At 35.2% G+C, this 15,657-nt stretch overlaps 1 protein-coding gene and 1 pseudogene across 2 annotated transcripts in view; one reads left to right on the top strand and one right to left on the bottom strand.

Moving 5' to 3' along the window:
- The window catches only part of NUBPL (nucleotide binding protein like), a 214,434-nt gene that overhangs the window by 127,615 nt on the left and 71,162 nt on the right, over nt 1-15,657 (top strand). The gene's annotated exons all lie outside the window — the stretch shown is intronic.
- LOC122893009 lies at nt 14,336-14,960 on the bottom strand (annotated as a pseudogene).

Here is a 15,657-nt window from a genome sequence, read left to right as displayed (position 1 = left end):
CCTGTCATTTAGATGTCTCCCACTAATTCTTTTAACTGAGAAGCAGAACTGCTGCCATGGTTTTAAAAATCAGAGTATGTCTACATTCATAATCTTGAACAGTCAGACATGTATATCACTTGTTTTTATTTCACTTGTGTGATGAATATCTGAATCATGCTTTACAAACTGCTACAGTGACATGTAAAACCTCTTCTCAATAAATGGTAAACACAGTTATGATGGTTGTATGTTTCAGAGTGCATATGTATAACTCAGTCTTCCCAACTTTCCCCATTATTAGAAATTTAGTGTTTTGTTTGCACTCCCCGTTATAAATATTTATATGAAAAATATTTTCTGTGTATGTCAGAGACTTTTTCTTTTACACACATACATACCTATGTATAGACATACATAAAAAGCCATATTGCTTCCCAAAAGGACTGGGCAGCCGTTTGTGATATTACTTTTCCCTTCAGATTTTTTTGACACTTGTTTATGCCTTTTTTCCAACACCCTAACTTTAAAACTACCATTTTAAAACTATTTAACAGTGAAGTGTGTAAGGTATACTAGCTTTTAATATATTATACATACCTGCATAACTCCTATCCAGATCAAATTCTAGAATATTTTTAATTACCCAGGGTGTACCCTCTTGTGCCTTTCCATTCAGTGCTTACTTCAGAGGTAACTAGTATATGATTGACTAATTGATTGATATGTGTGTGTATATATATATATATATATATATATGCATGTTTTTTTTCAGCATGGCATAATTAATATGTAGAATTGTATATATTTAAAGCATACAGTGTGATGAGATGACATACATATACTTTGAAATGTTTATCACAGTCAGGTTAATTAATGCATGCATTGTCCTACATAGTTAACAATTCTTCATTTTGTGTATGGTGAGAATGTTTCAGGTATACTTTAGTGTATTACTTAAGTATTTATGAGTTTTGCTTATCCTTAAACTTCATGTAATAGAATCTTTTATGCCTTACTTTTTTCTTTCAACATAATGCTGTGAGATTCATCCATGTTTTTACATGAATCCTTGGTGTTTTCTTCATTTTCAGCTTTAGTGAGGCATTTCAATAAATAAAATGAAATATATTTACAGTCTAAAACATGATTGATAATGTGTATGCATTGTGAAAGAGTTCCCAAGTTAATTCACATATCCATCATCTCACATACTTTAGTGTGTGTGTGTGTGTGTGTGTGTGTGTCTGCACACATAAGCTCTTTCTTAGCAAATATCAATTATACAATATTATCAACAGTAGTCACTATGTTATATATTACATCCAGTCCTTATTTACCGTGTTACTGAAAGTTTGGATCCTTTTACTACCCTTTCCCTATTTTCCCTATTCCACTGCCTTTGGTAACCACCATTCTACTCTGTTTTATAAATTCAGCTTTTTTTCCCCCCAAAGATTTCCACATATAAGTGATACTGTGCGGTGTCTGTCTTTGTTTGGCTTGTTTTAATCTATATAATGCTTTCCATGTTCATATATGTTGCAAATTGCAGGATTTCCTTCTTTTTAAAGATTTTATTTTATTTATTTGACAGAGAGAGATAGTGAGAACAGGAACACAAGCACAGTGTGTGAAAGAGGGAGAAACAGTCTTCCTGTGGAGCAGGGAGCCCATAGTGGGGCTTGATCCCAGGACCCTGGGATCATGACCTGAGCTGAAGACAGATACTTAAGGACTGAGCCACCCAGACCCCCAGGATTTCCTTCTTTTAAAAGGCTAAACAGTATTCCATTGTATGTACGCACCATATTTTTATTCATCCATCAAAGGGCACTTAGATTGTTTCCATATCTTGGTGATTGCAAATAGTGCTGGAGTAAATACGGGAGTATAGATATCTTTTCAATATAGTGGTTTTGTTTCTAGATCTATACCCAGAAGTGGGATTTCTAGCTGGTAGAGGGGATGTCACATGGTAGTTCTGTTCTTAATTTCTTGAGGGACCTTCATACTGTTTTTTATGTCTGTACCAATTAAGATTTTTACCAGTATTGTATAATATTTCCCTTTATTCCACATTGTTGCTGGCATTTACCTCTTATCTTTGATAAGATGGAAGTGATATCCCATCAGTGATAAGCTATCTTACCAGTGATAAGGTGAGGTGGAAGTGATATCTCTTAGTTTTGATTTGCATTTCCCTGGTGATAGTGAGGTCGAGTGCCTTTTCAGGTAACCTTTTGGCTGTTCGTATAGCTTCTTTGGAGAAGTGTCTAAGTCCTTTGCTCATTTTATTTATTTGTGTTTTTTTTAAAAAGATTTATTTATTTGAGAGAGAAAAAGCAAGTTGAGGGAGGGGCAGAGGGAGAGAATCTTCAAGCAGACTCCTCACTGAGCACAAAGCCAGACACTGGGCTCTATCTCATGACCTATGAGATCATGACCTGAGCCAAAACCAAGAGTTGGAGGCTACTGACTGAGCCACCCAGGTGCCTCCCCCTTAAAAGATTTATCCTCTGCCCATTTAAAAATGTGTGGGTTTTTTGCTATTGAGTTATATGAGTGTGTATTTTAGATATTAACCTTTTGTTACATATGTGGTTTATAAATATATTTTCCCTTTCCATAGGATGCATTTTTGTTTTGTTGAGGGTTTCCTTCACTGAGCAGAAGTATTTTAGTTTGATGTAGTGCCACTTGTTTATTTTTGTTATTGCTTCCTCTGCTTTTGGTGTCAAATCCAAAAAATCATCACCAAGACTGATTCAAGGAGCATGCCCCTGTTTTCTTCTCATAGTTTTACAGTCAAGTCTACTTTCAATTCTTTAATACAGTTTGCATTAATTTTTGTATACAGTGTAAACTAGAGCCCAGTTTCATTCTTTTGCATGTGGTTTTCCAGTTTTTTTCAGCACAGTGTGTTGAAGACACTGTCTTTTCCCCATTGTATATTCTTGACTCCTCTGTTGAAAATTTATGGACATACATGCTTGATTTTTTCCTGGCCTCTATTTTGTTCCACTAATTTATGCATCTGTTTTTTACCAGTGTCATACTGTTACGATTACTATAGCTTGGTAGTGTAGTTTGAAATCAGGAAATGTGATACCTTTAGCTTTCTTTATTTTCCTGAGATTGCTTTGGTTATTCAGAGTCTTTTATGGTTCCATACAAATTTTAGGATAGTTTGTTCTGTTTCTGTGAAAAATACCATTGGACATCTGAAACATACTACACTACATGTTAACTAACTAGAATTTAAATAAAATCTTGAAAGAAAAAAATACCTTTGGAATATGTTTTTAAATTTTATTATTGAAGTGTAGTTGACACAATGTATTAATTTCAAGTGTACAACATGGTGATTCAGTAATTCTATACATTATGCAGTACTTAGACTATAAGTGTAATTACCATCTGTCACCATACAATGTTATTACAATATTACTGACTGTGTTCCCTATACTATACTTTTCTTCCCTGTGACTTACTTTACATAAGTGTGTACTTCTTAATCTCTTTCACCAGCTTGGCCCATTTCCTCACTTCACTCCCCCTGGCAACTACCAGTTCGTTCTCTGTATTTATAAGTCTGTTTCTGTTTGTTTTTTTGTTTGTTCATTTGTGGGTTTTTATTTTTGTGGGTTTTTATTTTTAATTTTTACTTATTTTTTTAATTTCGTTTCAGTGTTCCAGAATTCATTGTTTATGCACCACACCCAGTGCTCCAAGCAATACGTGCCCTCCATAATACCCACCACTAGGCTCACACAACCTTCTACCCTCTGCCCCTCCCAAAACCCTCAGATTGTTTTTCAGAGTCCACAGTATCTCATGTTTTTTAGATTCCACATATAATTGAAATCATATCACACAACTACTTTCTGGATTCACTTAGAGGGAATTGCTTTGTGTGCTATTGTACACTTGGTGTGTCTATGGGAGGAGGGAAGTTCAGGAGCCTGCAGTGTTTCCATTTCTGTCTCCTGATTCCTTTGTTCTTTTTTGTTGCTATATAGTATTCCACAGTATACCATTTCTCTTTGCTACTTGGGTTGTTTGTAGTGTGGGGCTATTATGACTAATGCTGCTATAAACATTCCTTTTTTTTTTTAAAGATTTTATTTATTTATTTGACAGAGATCACAAGTAGGCAGAGAGGCAGGTGGAGAGAGAGGAGGAAGCAGGCTCCCTGCCGAGCAGAGAGCCCGATGTGGGGCTCGATCCCAGGACCCTGGGATCATGACCTGAGCTGAAGACAGAGGTTTTTTTTTTTTTTTTTTAAAGATTTTATTTTATTTATTTGAGAGAGAGAGACAGTGAGAGAGAGAATGAACGAGGAGAAGGTCAGAGAGCGAAGCAGACTCCCCATGGAGCTGGGAGCCTGATGTGGGACTCGATCCCGGGACTCCAGGATCACGCCCTGAGCCGAAGGCAGTCGTCCAACCAACTGCGCCACCCAGGCGTCCCTGAAGACAGAGGTTTTAACCCACTGAGCCACCCACATGCCCCTGCTATAAACATTCTTAGGCATGCTTTATGGTATACAGATGCATTAATTTCATTTTCGGTATATATGTAAATGTAAGATTCCTGGGTTTTGGAGTGAATGCCCATTACATTAAATTTTAGTTTTTTTTCTACCAAGGGAGTTTTACAGAGTGGTTGTTCTAATTTTATCTCCAACTGTTAATATAGGTGAGTTCTAGTTGTTCTATGTCCTTATCAACACTTGGTATGATCTCTTTTTTGGCAATTCTGTTGGGTATGTTGTGCTATCTCATTGTGGCTTTAATATTCATTTTATCACTGAGTAATGCTTATTGGCTCTTTGGATCTCCTTTTTTAATGACTTTTTCTGTCCATTTTTAAATTGTGTTGTTTGTCTTTTCTTAGTTAAAGGAATTCATTATATATTTTGCATATGAGCCCTTTTCAGATGTATTGCAGTTATCTTCTCTTAATTTGTGGATTGTGTCTTTACTTCTTTAATGGTTACTTTTGATATAGAGTGTTCTTTGTGTTGGTTAAGCAGTTTATCAGATTTTTTTTCTTATAGAGTTATGTATTATTTAGGAAAGCTACCTACTCACAGAAATATTTCCCTGTATCTTCTTTCTTTTGCATTTAAAATTTTTTTTAATTTAAATTCAGTTAATTAACATATAATGTATTATTAGTTTCAGAGATAGAGGTCCATAATTTATCAGTCTTATATAATACCTAGTGCTTGTTACATCATGTGCCCTCCTTAATGTCCAGCACCCAGTTATTGCATTCCTCCCTCCCATATTTTCTAGAAGCTTGGTTATTTCAGCTTTTATATTTAGGTCTATGATCCCTCTCAGTTTAATACTTAAAATGGTGTGAAAAAGGGTAAAAGCTAATTTTATTTTTCATGTGGATATCCAGTTGTTCCAATACTTATATACTTATTATAGTGGTACCTTCGTTGTAAATCAAGTGAACCATATGTATACCACTACCCTAAAATTTGACACTATCTCCATAACTTATACATCTTTTCATTAGTATATATTCAGAAATATAATAATGATTAAAATTTTTGAGTCATGCTAGTTGAACTTAATAGTTGAATTACTTCTTTCTTTCTTTATGGAAAAGAATTTAGGCAGTTTGAACCCATAACCCTTCTATCGCTGACCTTTCTGTTCATTTATTTATTTTTTTCTTTGAAATTACTCTCAATTTTCATTTGGAAGCTCACTTTTTACTTAAGAAATAAAAGTAATGGTTCACTGCAGGCCTTCTACAAATTTTGTATGATTACCTTTATATTTAAATACAGCACTTAAGAATTTGAGTGCTTTTAAGTGGTCAATACTAACTTTAAAAATAACTGTCACCCCTTAGGTCATAACTCACATATTCTGAACAAGGTATTTGATGTCCTCAGTTTCACTTAAATTACTGTGGTTTGTTTTACCTCCTGGCTATGTATATCACAAATGTGGGATGCCTGAGTGGCTCAGTCAGTTAACTGTCTTTCCTTCAGCTCAGGTCATGATTCCAGGGTCCTGGGATCCAGTCTTGGCTTGCTTCTTGCTTGGCAGAGAGCCTGCTTCTTCTGCTGCCAGCTGCTCCCCCTGCTTGTGCTCACTCTCTCTCTCTCTCTCTGACAAATAAATGAACAAAATCTTTTTTAAAAAAATTCAAAGGGAGCTTAATTACTCAGGAAAAAAAATAATTTGAAAGTCAGACTATTTGGAGAACTGAGATAAGAGAAGGCCAATTACATGGTTTGTTTAATCATTAGGTATTTTTTTCATCAGAGGCTACAACCTTACAGAGTTTGTGATAAGTGATTTTGTCATGTGAGGTTTGCTTTTTTATAGACTAAATTTGGTGAGCTTGAGTTTCAGATTCAGATGATTGGGGTGGGCCTTCCTTGTTCCTTGTCTTCTCAACTCCTGTTTTTATTTTATACTATTATTTGGTATGCTTCCAGGTACTTTGAAGAATAGATTTAAATATCTCTTCATGTATTTTTTTTCTGCCAGGAAGGTAATGATAATCTGAACAGTCCAAGGCAGGAATGTGTCACCTAATGTTTGAGGAGAGAAATAGCCTCAAATTTTAGCATTTCTTGTAGCACTTAAAGCATATGTTAGTTCATTAATTGGTAAGGAATAAAAGATTTTTTACTTCCTATGTGAAGAATGTCTTAAACTAAACTTTCCAATTTCTCTTTTTCTTTGGAGTTTTTGGTAGTGATTTATGAATAGATGTTCTTCAAAATTGTGTTTTGTTGTGTAGGTATATCCATCCCTGGTTCATAAAGTTTAGTTTTAGGGAGAAAGTGGGGGAAAATTCTGTTATATAATATTTGGTCATTTATATTCATTTTCAAAACTCTGGAGGTTAGGCAAAGAATATTTTCATGGAGATGATATTTTAATAAGATTGGATAGACATACACAGAATTTTTGAAAGTAAGTTGGTCAGTAAATTAGGTTAGAGAAAGGTATACCCAAGAGTGTGGATATATGTATATATGTATGAATACTTTTTTGAATTGATTTTTTAAAAATATCCCATTTTTTAAAAATATTTTACTTATTTATTTGACAGAGAGATCACAAGTAGGCAGAGACAGGCGGGGGGGGGAAGCGGGCTCCCCACTGAGCAGAGAGCCCAATGCAGGGCTCGAGCCCAGGACCCGGAGATCATGACCTGAGCCGAAGGCAGTGGCTTAACCCACTGAGCCACCCAGGCGCCCCAAATATCCCATATTTTTACAAAAGAAATTGGAGGCAATCTAAAATAAAAACATGAAAGAATATAACAAAAACCAAACCCCAAGACAGAAGATAAACCTGGAGAAATAAAAAGGAAGGGGATAGGAAAACCATACCAAAATAATAAAAGAATATCTGTGATCCTTTTTTACTCTGAATTCTCAAGCTCCAGAGATGTTATTAGGATTTGCCTAATTCTCTGCTGGCATTATATAATTAATGTTCTTTAACCATTGAATTATAAATACTCACTTCTCTCTCAAAGATCATGTTATGGGATCATCCACTTACTACCTGTGTCTTTCCTATTATCTATTAGCTACATATCTATTAAAATCTATTAAGATATCAAATTTGACTGTCCATAAATCACCTGGAGTTTATTCTGATTCAGTAAGCCCCAACAGTTTTCCTTGGAATCAGATAATCCTCGATATTCTTGAAATTCTGGGTCTGCATATCTCTAACTTGTATAAAGTAATTAGGGTGACATTCTAACCCAACTCCTTGGAAACTATATTACACTAATTTTTACAGAAATACTTTCTCCCACACTAATATTGTGGGAGAAAGTATTTTTGAGAGGAGGTCAAAGAAATAGCAATGAGAAAGGTAAAGGGAATGAAAATATGTGCTTTGCTATTGTCAAGCTATGCTATAACTCTATTTCTCACCTTATTTACAGGGTAAGGATAATCTGTTAGAAGATTGGCAGAGTAACAAACTATATTTGGGGATTGCTTAGCATCTAGAAAGGGAGAATGAGAAGGAAGAAACAGAAAATTTTACCAAGGGGAGGCAGTGGGAATGAAGTGGAATGAGAAAAAAAATGTGCTGTTTTAGATGGAGAATGTAGATTAGCAAAAGCATTTAAGGCTAAGAGTCAGTCTGCCTTATGACATATACATGAATATAAAGGATCTATTTTGTATTACAGAGAATGTTGATATATTGTTTGATATTTGTACATTCTGTATTTAAACAAACGATTTGGAAATCTTCTGACTATGCATTTTTGAATAATTGATATTCAGAATACATAATGTCATCTATGAAGATGTTTGGTGGAGCTGATTTGCATTAAAACATTCATGATTCTCAGTAAGGAAAATACACAGAAGCACAAAACAGTTAATTATCTTTCTTTTAAAAGAAATGTCAAGAGAAGCATTTAAAAGTAAGATAAAATGTAGTATTTAAAGAAAATCCTATGTCAGATTTCAAAATATTTTATAACTGTACATAAGAAATAGAATTTTATATATTTTAATGTTTATATTGAAGATCTTATGGAATCTTTTAAAAAAAAATTCTTTAGACTTAATAGCTTCTGCAGATGAACCTAGACTCCTTTCTTTTCAACAGTTTCCTATAGGTCCAGGATATCTCTGTCTTCAATTATTGAAATATTTTATCTGTATTTGTAATATTTAGAATTTATTTGTGCATATCTTATTTTCTCACTTTGTAGTTTTTTTTAGCTGACAGAACTGTTTGTTTTGCTCTGAGTAGTTCAGTAGAGTACAGTTAACAGGAGCAGTGTTGATGTAGGGAAATGTAACCCAGAGCTATCTTTGCATATTAGAAGAAGGACATTGTATCCTAGAATACAGTTACCATTAAATAAGCTGCACTTACACATAAGTATAGTTATAAGGCCTAACGGAGATCAGTAGCATTTGTTTAGCTGTTACTCATAAGTATAATACATATAAGAATGATTCATTACAAAGGAGTGATTCATTTGTCATTTTTATCTTACCAATTAATCAGATATTCTGTTAATGTATGTTATCAAAATAGGGTAACATTATGAAATTTTTTTTTTTAAGATTTTATTTATTTGTCAGAGAGAGAGAGAGTGTGTGAGCACAGGCAGACAGAATGACAGGCAGAGGCAGAGGGAGAAGCAGGCTCCTTGCTGAGCAAGGAGCCCGATGTGGGACTCAATCCCAGGACACTGGGATCACGACCTGAGCTGAAGGCAGCCGCTTAACCAACTGAGCCCCCCAGGCATCCCACATTATGAAATTTTTTTTAAAAGATTTTATTTATTTGATATATAGAGAGAGATCACAAGTAAATAGAGAGGCAGGTATAGAGAGAGAAGGAAGCAGGCTCCCCCCTGAGCAGAGAGCCTGATGTGGGGCTCGATCCCAGGACCCTGAGATCATGACCCGAGCTGAAGGCAGAGGCTTAACCCACTGAGCCACCCAGGGGTCCCCCACATTATGAAATTTTTATATGAAGAAATGATTTGTGGCAAATCTAATATCCATTTTGTATATGAAAATTGAGGTATTGTGTCTAGAAATCTTGTCATTCAGAAAGTAATATTAGCTATTTTTATTGCTGTTGATAATAGGTTGAGGTTAGGCTCTTTTCTTTCTTCTTAAACCTTCCATATTCTCCCTTTTGAGGGAGAGACAAGGGACCCAGCAGGACTATTTGAATTATTATTACTCACTTAGAAATGGGAGAATGGAAAATTAGCTTGTAAAAGATGAATTGGAGCTCCCATCTTCCCCCAGGATTAAGTTGTTAATGCTAAGTAACTGGTTAATGTTTTTGAGCTCTGTTTCTCTAATTTTTCTATATCCAGCTGTTTGTATATCCATTCTATTTATGGTGGTATGTTAGCTTATGTGAGAGATTGATAATTATTCTGTTTTGAAACCATATTTATTACTGGGCACCTGGGTGGCTCAGTTGGTTAAGCATCTGCTTTCAGCTCAGATCATGATCCCAGGGTCCTGGGATCAAGCCCCATGTCAGGCTCTCTGCTCAGTGGGGAGCCTGCCTCTCCTCTTCTTCTGCCCCTCTCCCTGCTTATGTTCTCCTTCTCAGTTTCAGATAAATAAGTAAAATCTTATAAAAAATAATATTTATTATAAGGTCACAGGCCTGTACCTCTGAAAACAATAATATACTATATGTTAATTAATTGAACTTAAATAAAAAATATTTTTAAAAAGATAGTAATAATATTTATTACATTTTAAAATTTTTTAATTTTAAATTTTATTGCTTCTCAGCCATTTGCAAGAGTAAAATTTTTTGGCCACGATGTCCTTTGTTAATGTATATGGGGGGAAAGGTGAGAAAATGAGTTGTCTGAGGAAAAAGAGTAGAAATTTATCTTCTTTGATGTTATTTTTATTTTAGGAAAAAATTATTATTTATTATAATTATTATTATAATTATTATCAAAAAATACCATAAGACTATTTTATTTCTACTTTCTGAAAATTTTAATTATTTTCAGTCAGGATAAAGAAAAAAACAGTAATAAGGATTTGGTAAATATTTATTTAATTTTCCTTAAATCTCCTCTCTTTTTAGTGTTTCCCATAAACCAAGGCGCTTAGATGCTTGTTGATATTTTTTCCCCTTACCACAAATATATAATCTATCGGCAAGTCCTCTAGACTTTACATTCCAAATATATATTTAATCTGTCTGCTTTTCTTCATCTTCTCTACCATCCTTGTATAACTCATCATCATTAGGAGTCATTTAGACTCCTGCAAGAGCGTCCTAAGTGGTGTCGGTGCTTTCACTCTTGCTTTCCTACATATCACTGTATTCTCCTGACAGTATTTAGAAAGATCTTTAAAAACTTCCCTACTGAAACTAATCAGTACACTAAGCAGCCATTTTATTATTTGAAAAACTTAAAAATAAAGAGAATCATGTATTTTTCTTACACTGTTAAGCAAATGGTTGATGAAGGAAGTTTTTCCTTTACTGACGTATTTCAGTTGATAAATAAAGAAGGAATGATAGAATTGTAATATCAATACTTTACAACCCCTAATTAAGTATTATAATAGATCTAAGAGTAATTATTACTAACTGCTAATAAATGCATATTGAGAGAACACATTATGTGCTTCCCAGTCAGAGTCCATAACATCAACTATGGTATGGAGTAGTTTTGCTAGAAGTTTGAACCTGAATCTGGTTAAACATTCATATCTAACTACCAGTTTGTAGGAAATACAGTAGACAGAGGAACATGGTAAGTGATACTGTAAGGATGCCATCGGGAAGTCTGGAGTGTGGAAAATCCGATAGGACAAGTAACCCAGTTTTTCTTTTCCTCCCAACAAATAAATTGTAAGGAGAAAAAATTTATGGAATCATAATCTATAGATTAAAAGACCACAAAACTCAGTAACTGAAGAATCTGGACCTTATTTGGATTTGACTTGAACCAATGAGCTTCAGAAAAAATTGATACACAGAAAAATTTGGACACTGGCTAGATAGTTGGTGATTTTAATAAATTATTACTGAAAATAATGATTTAGTGATAGTACTTTTGATAGGGGTTATATTTGTAAGAAGAGTCCTTATCTTTTAGTGATACATGTTAAAATGTATATAAATGAAGGGGAGGGGGTGGGAGGATCAGTGAGCCTGGTGATGGGTATTAAGAAGGGCATGTATTGCATGGAGCACTGGGTATTATATGCAAACAATGAATCATGGAACACTATATCAGAAACTAATGATGTATTGTATGGTGACTAACATAAACAAAAAAATGGTATGTCTCGGGGGTAGGTGGGGAATGAATAAAGGTACAGATAAAGCAAGACTAGGCATGAATTGATAATTGTTGAAACTGGATGATAAATATATGTGGATCCCTTTTGCTCTGTTCTCTTTTTTTCACACACATTTAAACTTTCTATAATTAAATTTAAAACAAAAAGCCTTCGCGCTTAGACTCTAATCCAAACTCTTTATTTTAGCAGATTCGGCGCAGTCTGACATCTACTTACCCCATATCTAGCATGTTTACCCTTGCTCACATTATACTTGCTTTTTCCCTTTTCCTCAGATACCCCAAATTCATGCTTACTTTGCAGCCCTTGAACCTGATGTTCTATCTGGAAACTTCTTCCCCTAGATTTTCAGTATCTGTCCCCTGTTGGCATTCAGTTCTCATTTTGATTTTTTTTTCAGGCCTTATTTTAATGTCACCTGAGAACAGCTAGCTGTGACAATCATCTAATCTAGTTTTGTTTTCATCAGAACACTCACCCTGATTTGACATTTTCTTTTCTATTTATTTATTTATTTATTCATTGTTTCTACCCATTAGAGTATAAGCTACATGTGGGTAGTGGTAAGATCTTAACTATCTTTTTTTTTTTTTTTTAAAGATTTTACTTATTTATTTGACAGACAGAAATCACAAGTAGGCAGACAGAGAGAGAGAGGAGGAAGCAGGCTCCCCACCGAGGAGAGAGCCCGATGCGGGGCTCAATCCCAGAACCCTGGGATCATGACCCGAGCCGAAGGCAGGGGCTTTAACCCACTGAGCCACCCAGGCGCCCCAGATCTTAACTATCTTGTTCACTTTTAGATTTCCAGGACTTTCCATATAAATACCTAGCAAATATAGTTGCTACTCAGTCAGTGTTTTTTGAGTGAGTCAATTAAATGTTTATGAAGCTGTTGAATACTAGGAAGATTAATATTATTAATCTTTTACTTTTAGAATATCAACATTATATAGTTTTGTTGCGTAGTAAAAGTATTTAAAATTCAGCTGGCATTTTCATTATTAGTGTTTTCAAAGGCTCATGTGCAACAGAATTAGCTTTGTAGCAAAGCTTCAGAAAGATTTCAAAAAATTCATAAAATGTCAAATTTTCTTATAGCATTTATTTAAAAATATTTGTATTTTGGGTAATTAGTGTCACATTTTATCTTAAGAGCTGTTTTTTTGTATCTACATAAGTAGAGGTTAAAATTTGTGATATGTGTTTATATGTGATATGAAAATTTGGGAAACATTTCATGACATGTGAATTATAATGAAACACTTATAATTATATCTTCTATCAAGAAGGAACTGAGAAATACTTTATAGATAAATATATTAGAGGAGCTGAAACTATAAAACTATGAGATCTCTTTATTTTAAAAAAAAAGAAAATAGACGGGCGCCAGGATGTCTCAGTTGGTTAAATGTCCAACTCTTGATTTTGTCTCAGGTCATGATCTCAGGGTCATGTCTCAGGTCATGATCTCAGGATCTCAGCCCCATGTCGGGCTCCATCCTCAGCATAGTGTCTACTTGAGATTCTCTTTCTCCTTCTGCCTCTCCCCCTACTCATTCTCTCTCGCTCATAAATAAATAAAATCTTTAAAAGAAAAAAGCATAAAAACAATGTATTTGTTAAAAATAAATATATATTATATATATACATATATAAACAAATAAATATATGTTTATATAAGTACATATATATTTCCAAGTAAGTATTGTCATTTCAACATAATGCTTAAAGGAAGTTGTTCATAAGGGTTATTAGAATAAAATGATATGTTTAACTGACAAAGTAATTTTACCCTAATATTTATTTGAGATACATAGATGATTCAGACCGGTGCATTCCCTCCTGTGTCCTTAGGAAGCTCTCCTTCTCCAGCACAATATGTGCTGCAGAGTTGGGCTTATTTGTGTCATGGCCAAGGTGGTTCCTCTTATCATCCTCCACATGTAGCATATGGAGTTGTAGATCATGACCTTTCTACCAGAAATATGCTATTATCTGCTTCTCTTCTTTACTCTCTCCCATTAGATGGTATAAATCTGGGAACTTCTTTCAGATTGGCTCTTTGCGGAGACATATTTTATTCTACGTAGATTTCCTTGTTTATTCTTTTGCTCATTTATTCATTTATTTCTTTATTCAGCGTAGGTTTATTGTGGCTTGTCATGTAAAAAACACCAGCATCGAGATTGTAAGGGATTATATAGGGATTAAACAAAACATAATATATTTATTCAGGGGTGTTGTCTTTAAAAGAACTCTTTTGCAGTTGTCTTTAGAATGGATTTTTAAGTTACATACATGCCCACACATTTATCTTAGTTTAGCCCTATCTTAGTTTAGGGGGAGTCAGAGAAAATGAGCCTTTCCTCAGTCTCCCAGGGCAAGAAAGGGTGAGAAGACAGAATATTACTAGGCCCCGGATGAACCCAGTGCTGGAGTCTAACAAGGCCTAGTTTTCTACCAAGGGAAATGTTGATTTTCCTTGTCATGGCCCTGGCTTTGCTCCCCTGCTCAGTCTCAGGTTTTTAGAAGTCTAGTTCCCAGAATTCCTCCTTCCTTTAGTTCCCTAACATTTCACTTCTGGGAGAAGACTGCCCACCCTCTTGTATCAGGATCCTGGAGGCATTGTCATCTTGCACAGTGGTGAGATGAGATCTCTCTAGTACCTTGCCATTTGGTTGTCTGTTGGACTTAGAACCTGAAGGATGGGGAGACTCAAATCTCACAAGAGTATGTTTGAGCCCTGGCTGGCCAGCTGAATTGTTTCCTCCTTGGAAAACATCATCTTGGAGGGGAACTCAGTCTGGTTTCAGAGTGTCATCTGGGATAACTGGGTGTTCAGAGACACGCCCAATTCAGATGAAGGTGCCTCTGGGGGCATAACAGACCCTGGGGGGATGATTTGATTTGTGGACCTCTGTCTCACATACTTCACTCAGCTGTTTTACCAATAGGTTTGGGGGTCTCCACTGCTGGTCTTTATGGATATCCATGCAGCGCCAAAGGTAGGAGAGTGGGGATTTGAGTCCTGGGCCTGATTAGGACCTTCTAGGTGCTCCTTTGTGAACAGGTTGGGCTGTGGGGTTTGCATTTGGATGGGAGTGCACAGGATGCCTGTATTGGATAAATGAGGATCTGCCATCCCTGCCCAGTGGAGGCGGCACTGGAGTGACTGGGATGCTCTTGAACAAGCGCATCCTGACAAGGGGGAATAGAGTGGAGCAGGACCCAGCCTGGGTGAGGAGAGGTCGCTGGGCCTAATTCTGTCTTTGTATGCACAACAACTACAGTGTGTTGGTTAATTATTTAACTATTTTCTCATTAAAGGATATTGCTCTTTGAGCCATTTTTTCTTTATTTTAAAAGATATTGCCCTCAAAATCTTTATATATGAGATAGCACTGTTTTGGATGTATGATTTCTGTGTTTATTAAACTAATAAAGCATGGATTATGGTGTACATATATGTGTGTGTGGGCTAAGTGAACCAAATTCTTGTCTTTGTGAATTTGATATTTTCCTAGGTGCCTTTACATTATACCAAGTTTTTTGAGAGCCAGTTTCTCTTCTTTCCTTTCTTTCTCTCCCTCCCTTTCTTCCTTTCCCTTACTTCTTTTCTTTTTTGGTAAGAATATTTAAGTTCTACTCTCTTAAAAAATTTCAGCTACACAGTACAGTGTTATCAACTATGCTCACCATGTTTTACAATAGTTCCTGAGACCTTAATCATTTTACAGCTGAAAGTTTGTACCCTTTTAATAACCACTCCTTATTTCCTGCACATTCTAGCCTCTTGCAACCACTTTACAACTCTTTCTATGAATTTGAGGGTTTTTTTT

Source organism: Neovison vison, chromosome 13 (assembly GCF_020171115.1).
Source record: "Neovison vison isolate M4711 chromosome 13, ASM_NN_V1, whole genome shotgun sequence".
Lineage (NCBI taxonomy): Eukaryota > Metazoa > Chordata > Mammalia > Carnivora > Mustelidae > Neogale > Neogale vison.
Note: the sequence above shows the minus strand (reverse complement) of the source record. Positions and strands in the feature narration are given on the sequence as shown.